This window comes from Onychostruthus taczanowskii, unplaced genomic scaffold (genome assembly GCF_017590055.1).
Source record: "Onychostruthus taczanowskii isolate IOZ18803 unplaced genomic scaffold, ASM1759005v1 scaffold6, whole genome shotgun sequence".
In the NCBI taxonomy this organism is placed as follows: Eukaryota; Metazoa; Chordata; class Aves; order Passeriformes; family Passeridae; genus Onychostruthus; species Onychostruthus taczanowskii.
In genome coordinates this window covers 1,812,543-1,828,640 of record NW_024503679.1, presented here as the reverse complement: position 1 = coordinate 1,828,640, position 16,098 = coordinate 1,812,543, and the positions used below count along the sequence as shown (strand labels likewise).

Sequence of the window (16,098 nt, the reverse complement as noted above, 5' to 3'; positions counted from 1 at the left end):
TTCATTTGAAAATGTCACATTGTTCAGATTCAGTTCTTCCAGGCCTCCCCATCAGGTGGATGGTTCAGGAATGAAGCCAGGAGCACAGTTTGAAACAAAAGGGGTGAGTGAGTGAAGCCATCCACTGTCAAGCTGATAAACCTGGGGTGACTCATGAGGAGATTCACACTGCTGACCTTCATTCAGGCACCTCTGCAGAGACCTGGGCTCCTCCTGGGGAAGCAGGAGCAGGTCTGGTGTCACTGTGGAGCTTGCAGACCATGATTTTCTTATTAATGGTGAGAAATTACTGATAGCACAGACTTCTCATGCTGTCCCAGAGTTCTGTCCTCTATCACAGATTATTTCAATGACTGTTTTGCAATTGTTACTAATCTCTTGAAATTAGGTCTGTAACATCATGTGGCAGTGAAGAGAAAAACACATCAAAAAAAGGAGACTCCTTGAAGCACTTGAAATTGCTTCTTATCTTCACAGTTTGGATAACCTTTCACATAACAAGCAACAATTTCAAATATATTGGTCATATCACCCCCTCAAAGAGATAGAAGGCACACTTTGAAATTACAGACCAGACTTCATGTGCAGGAGAAGAGCTGACGTGGTGTCACACAGTAAGGAAGAGCTAATGTCTCTTTGATAAATCTGTCTTCACTGAGTTGAATTTTCTTGCCACAGTGTCAGGAATAGTTGACGAGACAGACGTGTTATTAAGTGGTAAAAATAAACAGATGGAAGAGAAAAGTGAGAGATTTCAGCTCTGACTTTTCCAGAATGTTTCAGCAGAGAATAACCTCCTCATTTCCATTCCCTACCAGAGATGAAAAACAGGCAATACTTACTCAAGGACTGCAGGGCTGAAGAAATGGGGCACTTTCCATTCCCTACCAGAGATGAAAAACAGGCAATACTCAAGGACTGCAGGGCGGGAGAAATGGGGCATCTGCTCCCCACCTGCCCCATGAGAGATGGGGCAGTCCCAGAGAGGGGTGCTGGTCCTGACCTGCTGCTCCCCCAGATTCAAAGTCACCACTGTGGAGAGCATTGGTGCCTGCCTTGGGTCCTCCTGGGAATTGGAACCTGTTTTTGAGACCAAACCCCTACACCTTCCCTCTTCTCTCACTCCTTCCCTCCATGGAGGATGGAGCAGTTTGGTCAAGGCTGTGTTCCTGACAAGGGAAAGGACAGAGGACAGGCAGGCTGGAGATACAGGCACTGCAAGAGAGCCTCACCCCAAGACTGACATGGAGGGGCTGGAGCGTGTCCAGAGCTGGGAAAGGGTCTGGAGCTGCTGGGGGGGCTCAGCCCAGAGAAAGGAGGCTCAGAGGGGGCCTTTTTGTGCTCCATGACTCCCTGACAGGAGGGTGCAGCCAGCTGGGGATTGAGCACTGCTCTCATGGAACAAGGGATAGGATGAGAGGAAACTGACTCAAGTTGTACCAGGGGAAAGTTTAGACTGGATTATGGGGAAAAGTCCTTCACAGAAAAAGTGATCAGGCATTGGCACAGGTTGCCCAGGGCAGTGGTGGCATCACCATCCCTGGAAGTGTTCAAAAAACGTGGATGTGGCACTTGGGGACATGGTCTAGTGGTGAACCTGGCAGCTGGACTCAATGATCTTACAGGGTTTCTCCAACCTTAATAATTCCGTGATCCTATGATTCTATAAAATGTTTCATCCCCTGGAATGTGATGGTAGAGCACCAGCTTCTGCAAATGTGACACTGCAATAGGGTCAAGTGGCAGTGTTGTAGGTGTGGGGGAGCTGACCTTGGCAGCTGGGGTCCTCACCACAGCAGGGCACAGCACAAAATCCACTTTTCTGAAGAGCTGGTGGTCAAGGGATGTTGTTCCCAAACCTGTCTCATGCCCAGGCCAATGGGCATTGCTGGAAGAGCAGAGAGTGGCTTCTGCTGTGTCACTGCAGCCACCTCTTGGCCTGCCTGCATTATTCTTCTGTGTCACTTAACATTAAATTATAAAATATTAAATCAGATAAATACCTTTAACCTTTATGGATGATAAGAAAAGATATTGTTCAGCCTCCTAAAATGCCTTGTATTCACTGGAAAATGCTAATGGGATTATATAAAGGTTATTTCAGCCTCCTTTCAAGTCTGGAGACATGGCAAAACAATCATGATGCCCTTTGTTTATGCCTTTTTAATGACTGCTTTTACCTTCAGGTGTTTGATGCTTCTGCATCTTTTCAGGTGATCCTCTGGGAAGTCCTTGGACTGCTTTTTTTGTGGAAGCTTCCCTAGGAATGTAAATGTGCCTGTGATTTTAGAGGTCTGGAGGAGAGCTGGGGTGTCGGAGTGCTCTGGGAGTCTGGCAAGGTTTGATGTGCATGTTTTATGCCCTTGTGTATTTTGCAGGTCAGGAGCTGCACCCACGGGTCCAACAAGCTCCTGAGCTGTGTGTGCAGCAGTGCTTGCACCCCTGGGGCACTGCTCGTGTCCTTCCCTGGAGGCCCCTGCCTGTGGGCTGTGCCAGGCTGCACAGAGAGGAGCTCAGGGTGTGGCACAGCCCCTTTGCAGCCTCCAGTCCAGAGGGACCTTTGCTGCCCTCTGTGCAGCAGTGAATTTCTGGGTAAGAAACCATTCATGGTGCAGAGAAATACAGAAATAATGTTCCACTCACTCTGTCCTCTGGGAAGGACCTCCCAAGCCCATGATTTCCTCTGCTTTTTTGTTGTTACTGGTCTTTTCTCCAGGTTTTGGGGTTTTTTTTGCTAAATCTTGTGTCCCAAACAGCTCCAATGTTGTGCAGGGAGCTTGTGGTGGCCTGATAACCTCCCTGCTTTCCAGAGCAAAGCAGAGCACCAATGTAGCCCAAGGCAGCCTGTCATCATTTCTAACAAGGGAAACATCAGCAAGAATTGGTTCTCAGCAGGGAACTCCAGCCGTGGCTCATCTAACTGGGCCTTGAGCACTTCCAGGGATGGGGCAGCCACAACTTCTCTGGGCAACCTGTGCCAGGGTCTCACCACTCTCACAAGGAAAAATCCTTCTTAGCCTAATTCTATTGTGTTAATAGATGGAGTAATTAGAGAGGAAGAAGAAATTGTTCCTGGAGAGCAGGGGGCAGGTTAGCTGAGCCAGCAGGTTTGCATCTTTCACAGCTGGAAAGAGAAGGTGGTTGTCACTGCCTGTGGAATACAAAAGCATTTAGCCAAGAGTAGAGGCAGAGAAGGTGGTGCCTCCCTTGTGTTTGGTGGAGATACAAATGGCACATTGCATTACTGAAAGTTGTAATTCTCTTTTTTGAGGTTATTTTGCAGGTGTCCCTGGAGGGTCATGCCTGGGAGGTCAGAGGCAGAGCAGAGCAGCTCCTCTGGGAGAACTGTGTTCTCCTGCCCATGGGGCTTTTTCATGCACGTTGGCTGTGCAAATTCAACAGCTGTTGAGTTTCTCACATCCTTTTAAAAACATCTCTCTGGCATCTGTGATAATTAGGGATTAAATGTGCAATTAAATCTGCAATTTAATCACTAGCACACCATTTCCAGTTTGGGGATAGCCTTTCTGAGTGCACTGCTGGTATAATGGAGCCCCTGGAGCCCCTCCTGAGCCTGCTGAGAGCTGTGCAGCCTCCTGGGTGCCCACCTGCACAGACCATCACACTGGCATCACTGCTGGGCTCCCCATGACACTGCCTGCCCCCAGTCTCCCTCTCCTGCAGGCCGTGGAGTCACTGTGCTGGCCAAAATGACAAGAAGAAGCAGAATGACCCTCAGCTGTAACCACAGACCAGGCTCCAGCTCCACTGTGGGCAGGGAGAAGCCCCAGCCTGCACTTGAATTTCCGTGAATCACAATCACAGACTGGTTTAGTTGGAAGGGACCTTCATGCTCATCTTGTTCCACCCCCTGCCATGGACAGAGACACCTTCACTATCCCAGGTTGCTCCAAGCTCTGTCCAACTTGACCTTGGACAATTCCAGGCATGGGGCAACCTGTGCCAGGGCCCTAATTCTGGATACACGCACTTCTTCAGCTCTTTTGTGCTATAGTCCTTGAATGAAACATTGGGCTTGTGAAATGGTAATGTCAAAGTTAATCACTTTGCATCAAAAGTGACATCTCAGCTGGAGGGTCCAGCCTTTGCACTGGCTTGGAACAGTTCTGCCAAGGATGTAATGGAGAACACCAAAAAACAGGCTGAAAATTGCAATCAGTCCGGGGTGGGGGGGGAATGGAAGGATTTTGGGCAGAAGAGAAGATTTATTGAAAGCATAAGATCAATCCTTCTAAGTGGTCTGCATGCCTGTGTTGTCAGGGTCTAGAGTTCCTTGGGTCTTGGATGTCTTTCACTCTGTTGTGGTTGAACACTGGCCAAACACCAGGCACCCACAAAAGTCATTCACTTCTCTTGTTACAGAGAGCTGGGCAGCTGAGAGGGAAAAAATTTAACAAAGGGCTCATGAGTTGAGATAAAGGCTATGAGAAAAAACACTAAGGGCAAAACGGGTTCAAATTTAAAGGTATTAAGTAAATTTATTATTAGCAATCAGAAGAGGATAATGTGAAGTAAAATAAGCTTTTGAAACACCTTTTTTCCACCCAGCCCTTTCCTGTTTCCCAGCAACAGCACAGGGAGACAAGGCCTGGGAGTTTTGGTCAGTTTGTCACTTGAGGTCTTTTGTTTGCTCAGGGACAGGAGTCTTGTCCCTGCTATGCCATGGGGTCCCTCCCACGGACAAACAGCGTTTCCAAAACTGCTGTGGTGTGGGTCACTCATCCATGGGGTGCACTCCCCTAGGGATAGGCTGCTCTAGTTTGGGAGCAAGGGCCCTCTCTCTCTCTGGAAGCAGAAGCCTTCTCTCTTCATTTGGGTTTCCCGCTGGATCCCAGCTTCCTCTGGCATCCACCCTCTCTGGTGTGAGCACTTTTCCCATGGGCTGTGAGTGGATCTCTGCATCCCCTGTGGACTTAATGCGTTACAGAGGGACAGTTTGTTTTAACACAGTCTTTACCACGGCCTGCAGAGGATTCTCAGCTCCAACACTCGAAGCTCCTCTTCCCCCTCCTTGTTTCCACTGCCTCAGTGCCACCATGTTGTTTTCCCTCTCATCTTCTCACTTCCTCTTCTTCTCTGACTAGAAGAAAAACTGTTGCTTGTAGGTACCATTGCCAACAAATTTCACTAATTAAAACAAATTCTTGCAGGATTTCACAGCATCGAAAGGTTGATCTTGTCTAGGTTCACACTGGGGAGTCACTCACCATGTTTTTGCTGCCGGCCATAGGACCCTGAGACAAAGTAAGTCCCTATTTAATGCTCATCCATTGCCATGGTTTGGCATCAGCCCAGCTCAACTCCTCCCACAGGACATTCAGAAACACATCACAGCCCTCCAGCACACCAGCAAACTCCAGTGGCTTCCTTCAGGCCATTTCAGTGGTGGGAACAAAGACACGTGGTCCCTGTCTCATGGGCAGAAGTGCAGAAGCTCTTTCTGAGGTCCTGGTGTGATGCACATCCTTCTTGAGGAATGTGACATACAGCAGTAGGACCAGAGCAAATGGCCTCAAGTTGCAGCAGGGGAGGTTTGGGTTGGATATCAGGAGAGATTTCTTCACTGGGTACTCTATGACATGGAAAGGTGCTCCAGGAGAAGATGACATATACCTCCCAAAGAGGCCAGTTCCTTTATTACCTGTTTCCTTCCTACCTCAACCTACTTACCTACCTGGAGGTTATAATTTTCCTGTATACCTCATTGTAATTTTATTCTCTGGCTTCATCAATGCTTTAACAAGCCCTGCTTAGCCCTTTCATAGGAAGAGGTTTTATGATCCACAATGCAATGAGGCTGCTTATTCATTCCTGGCTCCTCTCCACTGTTTTCCCTCACAGGAAATGCTGCTGATTCCCGGTAGGCTGGGATGAGAGTGCCGAGTGCATTTCTCTGCTACAGTGGCATGAGTCAATACGAGTTCAACCTTTGGAAAATTGTTTCTTGAAGACCAGAGACATTTGTTTCTCCTACAGTTAAACATCTTTTGCTGACACATCAGAGCCACCACAGCCCATTGCTCATTGTCCTGAGTGACAGCCCAGCTTAACTGAGGCCCCATGGATGCCTAACAGGATAAAAAAAGGACGTGAAATGCTCTAATGTCTGCAGTTAATGGGGTCAAAGGAGGCCCACAATGGAAAACTTCATTTTCAGATGACTTTTGACTGTGCCATTACAGTGCTTTCTCAGCATCGTCTGTCATGTTTTTAAGGCATAAAAAGAATTTTCTTCTTAACAAATCTTATAATTTTTTTTTTCATTCCTGAAAAGCCCATTTGTCACACCCCCTTGTAGTTTCCTATCTTTTTTCTTTTCTCTCAAAGCTTGATTTGAACAAAAAGTATTCAGAACCCTGCACTTCTTACGATACCCTGTGCACTGATGGGGCTTGGAGCAACCTGGTCTAGTGGAAGGTGTCCCTGCCCCCCACAGCAGGTGGAGCAGAATGAGCTTTAAGGTCCTTCCAACCCAAACCATTCTGGGATTCTATGACTTTCTAACGTTTAGGAACTTGATATTGCATCTAATACTGCTTCTCAGGAGCTGCAGCCCCACAACATGTGGCTGACAACTGTGACCTCTCCAGGGGAGTAATTCCTGCTGATTGATTCCAGCCAGTCTCAGAAGGTCTTTCCCAGGGGCATGGAACTGTGTCCTGTGTGGTACCAGTACGGGCTGCCCCATTGGGCAGAGGGGCAGAACTAAAGGTGAACAGGGGCCAAAGGCAAGGCAGGAATGAGAGGCAACACAGCAGGGAGAGAAGATGCAGGAGGCACAGGAAATGCAGGAGGAAGAGGAGGTGCAGGTGCAATAAGTAGAGGCAGAGGTGATGCAGGAGGCACAGGACATGTAGGAGGCTGAAGCTGCACTGACTTTTCTTTTTTATCCCCCTGCAGTAGGTACGGGGGGCTCTGCCCTCATATGTGAAACAGTGCAAGACACAAAGTAGAAGCCAAGACATTTGTGTTAACAAAATCGAAACCAAATTGAAAATTTAGCAGTTTTTCCAAGGTGCTGGTCTTTCCCTTGGCTGAGAGCTTGGTGGAAGGATTACCCAGGGAGTGAGAGCAGCAGAGTGCCCTGATTTCCTCAGGGTGGATCCCAGTTCCTGATCCAAATGCATTAGTATGCCATTAGTATGACATTAATAAGTCAAATGCAAGACAAACACAGAGGATTTTTTTGCCTCACCTGTGGGATTCCTAGAAACTTGAAGGTTTGGAGAGCAAGAAGAAAAATCCTCTGGTTCCTAGTTATCCTCTTGTCCCTAGTTATGAAGAAAAGCCTCTGCCCCAGACTGGGAACAGTTTAAAATCCAGCTCCTCAGCACAACTTGTGGAATAAAGCCTGAGAATGTGCTGCCCTGCCTGGGGTTGGACCCACCCCACTCACACCCAGCTCCATAGAAAATTGCTCAGATGCTTCCCAGTCCCCCATGACCTTTTAACTACACCATGGGCAGGATCAGCAGGGCTCCTTGTGAGCACCTGGGAAAGTGCCAGAGGTCATTTCAACAACCAGAAGCATGAAGAAGGGTATTTAAGTATGCAAGTGCTAGGGAAGGAGTGGCACAGGTTGGGGGGGTGAGGGGAAGGGCCTGTGCACCAGAACCCCTAATTTCTGAGCTATTTTATCCTTATTCTAGTAGTGGAATTAGCTTCTGTACATTAGCCCCTTGTTTTGGGGCTATGTTGCCCTTAATCCTTGTTTAACATCTGGAAATATATTGATATGTTCTGATAAATACCTCTCCTAGCTCTGTGTGATAATTTGAAGCAGACGAATTTAATCTACTGACCTCTTCTTTCCCACCTTACCTTAAACATGGTCATGCTGCCTGCCTGTTCCTCCTGTTGGGAAAAACATTCCATTCACCCCTCAGCTACACCTGTGCCGTGTACTGACTTGTGCCAATCCCATTCCTCTTTTTGTGAGAGTGCAAAGCAATTTCTCGAGCTTTCTTGGGGAAGTTTTTCAAGATACAACTGCACTGATACTGTTTGAAGTGAGCCACTGGCAGTTTAAGACAGACACCCTTATGGAATTATTTTTCCTGCAATTTTCTCAAGCTTTTGTTTAAATTTTTTACCAAAGTTTGGGAGAATTTCCAGGAGCAATGTGGGCTGTGGTTCCTCTACCCAAGCAGCTGTCCCTCCAGCTGGGTCCCACCTGGGAGTCAAGTACCTCAGTCTTTGTTTTTGCCCAAACAACCACTTGTAAGACTAAGTGTAAACTGAACTTGAATCCTGGGAGCAGTTCTGGGTCCCTCATGACAAAATATTGAGGGCCTGGAGCACGTCTAGAGAAGGGAATGGAGCTGGGGAAGGGTCTGCAGCAGCAGGTGCAGCTGAGGGAGCTGGGGGGGCTCAGCTGGAGAAAAGGAGGCTCAGGAGGGACCTTCTGGCTCTGCACAACTCCTGACAGGAGGGGACAGGGGCTTGGGCTCTGCTCCCAGGATGACAAGAGGAAATGGCTTCTAGTTGTATTAGGGAAGGTTTAGGTTGGATATTAAGGAAATGTTATTCATTGGAAGGATGTTCAGGCACTGACTCAGCTGCCCAGGGCAGTGGTGGAGTCCCCACCCCTGGAAGGATTTAAACATAAGTGGATGTGGCACCTGGGGACATGGTTCAGTGGTGAACATGGCAGTGCTGCATTAATGGTTGGACTCAATGATCTTAGAGGGCCTTTCCAGCCAAAATGAGTCCATGATTCTATGATGAGGGATGATTCAAAGTCTAATTTCTTCCCTGAAGAGCTTTACCAGCCTGGATCAGTTCTCTCTGCTTCACAGAGCCATCCCACTGCCATCACATGGGGCAAGTGGAGGCACAAAGGCAAGAACAGCTCAAGCCCTTGTCACCCTGGGAAATGTATGGGGAAATCATGGTGCTCCCCAGCCACTGGAGACATTGCTTCATCAGGAGAGGGAATGGACACTGCAGCCACTGGAGACATTGCTTCATCAGGAGAGGGAATGGACACTGCAGACCCAGGAGACATTGCTTCATCAGGAGAGGGAATGGGCACTGCAGCCACTGGAGACATTGCTTCATCAGGAGAGGGAATGGACACTGCAGCCACTGGAGACATTGCTTCATTAGGAGAGGGAATGGGCACTGCAGCCACTGGAGACATTGCTTCATTAGGAGAGGGTCTTGAGAAGGCTCTCTTGCCATAGGCTGGAGAGTGGGAGTGACTCTGTTCAGAGGCAGCTGGAGAAGGAGAGGGGTCACTGTGAATCCCACTCATGTTCAGCAGCCATGAGGAGCCCCTTAAGTGCTCATGTCAGCTCTTCTTGGGCAGAGCCACACAAAGCCCGGGGCTCTGCTGTCAGCTCAGAGGATTGCACAGAGGGTCCTTGCTTGCCCAGGCCTTGGAGCATGTCCATATTGTCTGGAGCCTGCAGTTCCCATGGTGAAGAAAACTGGCTGTCTGGAAGTTATTCTGCTGGTCTCCTGGTCGAGTAGTAGAATGGGTCTGGTATTGCACCAGATAAAGCTGATATGGGCAACGTGCATCTTGGCATTTCAGCAGGGATTGACTGCAATCTCCCTGCAAGAAATCTCATCATGTCTCCAACTGGGAATCCACCAAATTCCAACAAATGGGATTCAGAAGCATGTTAAGTCATGAAACAGTCCTTCTCTCTTGGGATCTTGCCACATTATGGTACTTATTCCTGTTCCCAAACTCGCTGGGATACCTGGCTTTGTTGTCTTAGATTTGACTCAGGAATTTAAGGTCAGGGCTCCATCACTGCAAGGGCGTATCACAACCACTACAAGTAGTGCTGAGTGAGGATGGATGTGAGGTAGAGGCAGGTTTTCCTGTGTTTGTGTTGGATCAGTGGTTGTACAGAGGGATCTTCAGTGAAGACATGCACCAGCTCATCAATATTTGTATCAATAAGGAAAAAGACAGAAAAAAACAGTTTGGGACAATGAAGAGGGCAGGGAGTGAGGGAGACCAAAAAGCCAAAGTGATAGCTGTAAATGGTTTTAATTGTATACAGAAGACATCTGTGTAATTAATTACCCTGGTTTAAGTTACACCACTTTTTGTGTGTGTGTCGGTAACACCAAGGGCTACGGTGTTATCTTAGAGGAATGTTTGTGTCTGGGGATTCATACTCACCCTGCCAATAACAAATCTTCCCCCGAGTTTCTGAAACATTAATTACAGTTTTGTAACAGGCAAGTTTTGCAACCAGCTCAAGGTAATTTACTACAACATAGACGTCTGGCAGAAACAAATGAATCGCTGATGTGAAAACTGACAGTTGCTTAGACATGAATGCTCAAGACTTTGTAATGTTTGTTATTAAAAATAAAATGGGTCTCACTGTCCCTGCCAACCTGCCTGCCTCCATACGCTTTTCAACACATCGGCACCTGGGAAGAACCATTTCCCCCAGCTAAAAAGCAAGAACCAACTACCCCAAGCAGGTTAAGAATTAAAAGTTAAGGTCTCACATGTAGCTAGATGTAGCTTGAGGGTGTTTCATCCAGGGGTTTCCCTCTCTGAGGTGCCACCAGTGGGTCCCACCAATGTTGCTCTCCATGCAGGCCTCAGCACCTCCCAGGTGCAGAGGGCTGCTCTGTACCTTGTCTCCTTAGATCAACAGCTTTTGTCTTTTCCACATTACATCACAGAATCCCAGACTGGTTTGGGTTGGAAAGGACCTTAAAGCTCATCCCATTCCGCACCCCTGTCATGGACAGGGACACCTTCTGCTAGATCAGGGTGCTCCAAGACCTGTCCAGCCTTGGATACTTCCAGGGGTGGGGATTCCACAACCTTTACAAAACAAGCCTAAAGGGACAACCTTAAATTTTAAAAGAAAAACAAAGAGGAGGAAGATGTTTTGCTTCCAGATTTGTCAAATCACCACACTGGACTACAAATAAGAAAAGGAAGGTGGTTTTTAGGTCATGCTGAAAGACAGAGACTTTCCTTAGAGCATTTTGTGTATCTGCTGTCTTGAGGAAGGGACCCCGGCCACTCCAAGGCTGTCTCTCCTCCTGGGCCATCTGAGGGATGGAGATAAATTCCCATTGGCATTACATTTCTTAATTATCACAATCCTTCAAATTACCACAGCTTTCCGACAAGCTACAACTTGTTCAGGACTGTGACAGCTCTTAGTGAATTGTGTAACAAATGTCAGCTCTCTTACTAGATACAATTTAGAGGTTTTCATAGACATGTGCTAAAATTAGAGGTAACAGTTGCAATTTTGAAAATGTTTTCTGTTTGTGACTCCTTTTGTCCTTTTGCTCGTTTTTGGAAACTGGCTATCGCCTCCAAAAGAAGAAAAGTGATGACACTGATTTGGAAATCAAAGATGTGATGCTATGTGTGTCAGCTAGAAAAAAGACTTTCTTTGCCCATGATGACAAAGAAAAAAATAATTATTTAACTAGATGAGAAACAAATGTAGTATGAGCAATGCTGTATGCCTGGTGCTGGGGGTAGATGGTTAAAATGTCAGTTCATAGGAAGACAACCTCAAGAAATACTGTTTATTTATTATGATAGAAGTGTGCATATCTACACCTCGATACAAAATGCTTCACAGCATCTCAGAATCTTGAAGGTGAAAAAAAACTCCTGATGTTGTCTGGTCCAGCCTCGAGCTGGGGCAGCTAATGCTGGCTGCTCAGAAAATCCCAACTGCTTTTGAACACCTCCAAGGTTGGAGACTCCACAGCCACGCTGGGCAACCTGAGCCAGCCCGTGGTTACCATCACAGGGAAAAGGTATTTCCTGATGTGGATCAGTGTGTGCCCATGGCCTCTGCTCCTGGCACTGGGCACCACTGGGAAGAACCTGGCTCCTTCTTCTTTGCACCCTCCCTGCAGGTGTTTGCAGACCTGGACGAGCCCTCCCCAACTCTGCTGTTCCATAGGATGAACAGCCCCAACTCTCTCAGCCTTTCCTTACAGGGGAGGTGCTTCAACCACTCCATCATCTCCATGGCACCTCGCTGGACTCTCTCCAGTATGTCCATGTCTCTCTTGTGCTGAGGAGCCCAGAACTGCACATGGGTGGAGAACAAACAATATCCATGACCCTCTCCTCATCCTCTGAACCTGCCATAGAATGGAAAGGGCCCTAAAGTCCATCCTGTTCCAGACCCTGCCATGGGCAGGGACATCTTCCACAAGCCCAGGGTGCTCCAAGCGCCATCCAGCCTGGCCTGGGACACTTCCAGGGATGGGGCAGCCACAGCTGCTCTGGGCAACCAAGAAGGCCTCACCACGGCCTCTGCTCCTGGCACTGGGCACCACTGGGAAGAACCTGGCTCCTTCTTCTTTGCACCCTCCCTGCAGGTGTTTGCAGACCTGGACGAGCCCTCCCCAACTCTGCTGTTCCATAGGATGAACAGCCCCAACTCTCTCAGCCTTTCCTTACAGGGGAGGTGCTTCAACCACTCCATCATCTCCATGGCACCTCGCTGGACTCTCTCCAGTATGTCCATGTCTCTCTTGTGCTGAGGAGCCCAGAACTGCACATGGGTGGAGAACAAACAATATCCATGACCCTCTCCTCATCCTCTGAACCTGCCATAGAATGGAAAGGGCCCTAAAGTCCATCCTGTTCCAGACCCTGCCATGGGCAGGGACATCTTCCACAAGCCCAGGGTGCTCCAAGCGCCATCCAGCCTGGCCTGGGACACTTCCAGGGATGGGGCAGCCACAGCTGCCCTGGGCAACCAAGAAGGCCTCACCACCCCCACGGGGAAGAATGTCTCCCTAACCTCTAATCTAAATCTACCGTTCTAGTAATTTCCATGCAGAAGGCATCAGGGATGGAAGCCCTTTGCAACCTGTGCTGACAGATCCCAGACATCTCCTTGTCGTCGCTGTGTTTGCAAACGGCTCCAGGGGTTACTGGCTCCGCCGCCTTCCCAGGGATCGGGGCGAGGCTCCCCAGCCTGGAGCTCCGCACATCTTCGCCCTCGCCTTTATGAGAGATTAGCGGGTCGATCGGTGTAACTGTGAGCAAACCGCAGCTGCGCGAGTGTGGGACACGGCGAGGAAGGAGCTGGAGACACGGAGCGGGGACTGCAGCGGGAGCCGCTCCCGGGGCAGGTGTTGGTGCGGAAACCTTAGAACAGCGGGAGCGCGGGGCCTCGGCGGCGTGAGGGGGCGGCGGGACCGGGCCGGGCCCGTGGACACCTCTGTCAGGAGCCTCCCCGAGGGAGAGCGGGGCTGTCAGCGCGGGGGGCGGCGGGGCCGGCCTTTGTCTCGGGTGGGGACGGCGTGGGATGGGGGCGGTGTGTGTGTGCATGTGTGCGGGGGCGTGCGTCTCTGTGTGTGTGGGAGTGCCACGGGCCGGACGAGTCCCCAGCCCAGCGGCCCCGTTCGCACCGAGAGCCGCTCCGGGCTTATGAAACTTTCACGGGTGTTGCAGCCCCGGGTCCCGCCTGCCGCTGAGCCGCCCTCCGGTTTAGCCCTCGCCAGCTGCCGCTGCCCCGTGCCTCCCCCGCAGCCTGACACGGCCTCTTCCCCCATGCCCTGCTTTCCCCGCGCTTCCCGGCTATCCCTGCCATCCCTGCCTTCCCGTGGGATTCCAGTGTCATGCAGTCTCTGCATCCCCTCCCGGAGACGCCAGCCGGGCTTGAGCGGCCCTTGGCAGATGTCTTCCCTTCTACGCTGTTGTTTTGCAGAATTACCAATATTTAGTAATGGCAATGTACATGATAAATAATCCCGTACAGCAGGGGATTGAACCCTTAGAACAGCGGGATGTCTAGATGGTCATCAAGGCCCCTTCCAACCCAAGCCATTCTCTGGTTAATTTCCTTGGTGTAACTGGGGTTTCATGCTTCGCTATTAAGTGGCAATCTCAAACCTCCTCCCTAGTCTGAAAGCTGCAGAGCATCTACTCCCAGTCTCGAGAAGTCCCTGGGAATAGCACCGCTAGCAAAAGGTTTGTAAGGAGTGAGTGGAGGAAGTGGCTCCTGTGGTGCCTCTCCTTGACTTTGAAGCTTATCCACAGCACACGGCCCTGGGATTTGACATCCTTCCCCAGGGCTTCTTTGGGTGCTTGGAGCCTTCCAGGTTTGCTGATTCCTGCAGAAATGTGCTATAGTGAGGTTGAGTTTGCACACTGAAATACACTCTTTACTCTATAAGTCCTTCTCCTTTGCTCACTTTTTTCACCTCTTCTACTGCTTTGGAAGTCTCAACCTCCATGTTTTCATTGGATCCCAAGCTTGGGTGTGCAGTCCTTTGCACAAGAATGATGGAATAAGGACAATGGTCTTTATTTTCAGCTTTCCTCACAGGCTAGTTTACATAATTTCCTTCAATATCCTTTTTTTGTTATCTATGATCAGAAGTATACAGTGTTAAGTCAAAAGTTTAAATTTATGTTATTTAAAAATCACTTTGGTCGATAACATACTTATTCTCCAGAATCTGGGTCAAAACTTGCTTTATTCTGGGAAAGTGTAGCTTTGTGTATGACGAGTTTAAGATGCAGTTCTGTGGAGAAAGACTTGGGTAGAGACTTGTGTCCTCATGATTTGCAAAGCCAGTAAAACAGTGTTTTATAAGACTCAAAGATGAACACGAATCCTTCTGAAAAAGCAGGGTTTCATCCTAGTAAAGGATATTTTGAGATGCTGCAGATAGATGGGATTTGTCTTTCATTTTAAAACAGATGCAGAGAGGTGTTCCAGAGTAGGAAGGGGAAGGTCAAGAGTGATTGGCAGGCTCATTTTTCTCTGTGCAAAACTCAGTCATGCCAGGTTATGGAACGAAGTGTCTTCCTTGCAGAAGGATTTGTGTGCCAGAAATTTTAGGAGCTGCGTGGTGCCTAGCTCTCTCCCAGCTGGTACAACTTTTCCCACCCAAAGGAATGGGAAGTTTCAGGTCCATGCCTTTGCCAACTGCTGTAATCTGTGTTGTTTCCAAAGTCCTTATCAAGTGCTGGGGATGTGGAGTGTGTGGATAATGTGGGCTTCCAGGGATTTCATGTCCAGCTGTGATTCCTTGAGAGACATGGTTGCAAATTATTGCATAGCCCTCTGTGGACCTTCATATTTGTGGTTTAATTTAAGAACGAGTTTAAGTTCAGCCACAGCAAGCCACTTTTAAGCCAAGTAAATCTCTGCAGAGTGTTTTGCAGTAGATTAACCAAAGCAGCACCTCTGGGACTTGTCTGGAGGAACGGCTGAGCTAAAGCTCAAAGACCACTGTGTCCCTGTGTTCCACTCCAAGTGATTTCTCCTGGCCCAGGAGTTGTTCCCCATTCCAGCAGCCTGGCCAGAAGGGTTGAGCTTTGTTTGATTTGAACGTGATGCTTGACAGACTTGTAAACTGGATTGTTGACAGCAACAGCAGCCTTAAATCAGGCCCCTTTTGGGAAGGCATCAGATGGCTTTTCTCTCTCCCTCTGCCTTGTCCCATGGTCCTGCTCTCTGCCTGCACCTCTGCTCTCAGTTCTTCCCCATTGTCCTGGAATCCTGCCACCCCCTCAGTCTCCCTGGCTTGCTGCTAGCTTTGGCAGCATTGTTGCAGCCCAAGTCGAGTGTGGCAGGACTCACCTTGCCTGTGGATGCTCCTTGCCAAGCAGGAACTGGTGCCCTGCTAGTTCTGTTGACACATTTTGTTTTTTTTCCCCTCCCTTGTGTACAACATGCACCAGTTCACATAAATTTGGGGCTTAAATAAAATATATTACGAGAATGACTCATTAAGTGTTTGTGAAGTCTCTGTATTGTAGCAACTCAAAAATATTTTGGTTTAACAGTGTAAATCCAGTATCCCTGACAGTAGTGAACACAAACGTTCTAGTAATTCTGTGCTGTCAGTTTTCATGTACCTCACCAGAGCGTGATTATTGCTGTTGTAGGTTTCTGTGTTGAGTGCTCCAAGTCCCCACTTCCTTTCTGAAGAGCTTAGAAAGAAAGTGCTGGCTGGGAACACAATTTCATCTTACAGTTTGGATATAGTTCTTTATTCTGTCTTTGGGCGGTTTTTGGTTCCCATCATAATTAAGGATTGCCCCTGTTTCAAATAATCCTTGGAACTGTTGTATCGAAATATTTACTGAAGACT

The 16,098-nt window shown here is 48.6% G+C and overlaps 1 protein-coding gene and 1 long non-coding RNA gene across 3 annotated transcripts in view; one reads left to right on the top strand and one right to left on the bottom strand.

Moving 5' to 3' along the window:
• Window positions 1-4,237: 4,237 nt before the first annotated feature.
• LOC121343548 lies at window positions 4,238-7,371 on the bottom strand. Its single transcript, XR_005953720.1, has 3 exons — window positions 7,217-7,371; window positions 4,979-5,101; window positions 4,238-4,395 (listed from the first exon to the last, which is right to left on the bottom strand). It is a non-coding gene; the product is annotated as an uncharacterized LOC121343548 (long non-coding RNA).
• A 5,875-nt stretch (window positions 7,372-13,246) lies between these two features.
• ZNF592 (zinc finger protein 592) overlaps window positions 13,247-16,098 on the top strand; it is a 35,256-nt gene continuing 32,404 nt past the window's right edge. For both annotated transcript variants that reach the window (XM_041418306.1, XM_041418305.1), the window contains exon 1: window positions 13,247-13,963. The gene's annotated coding sequence lies outside the window, so the exon portion shown is untranslated. The remainder of the gene's footprint in view (window positions 13,964-16,098) is intronic.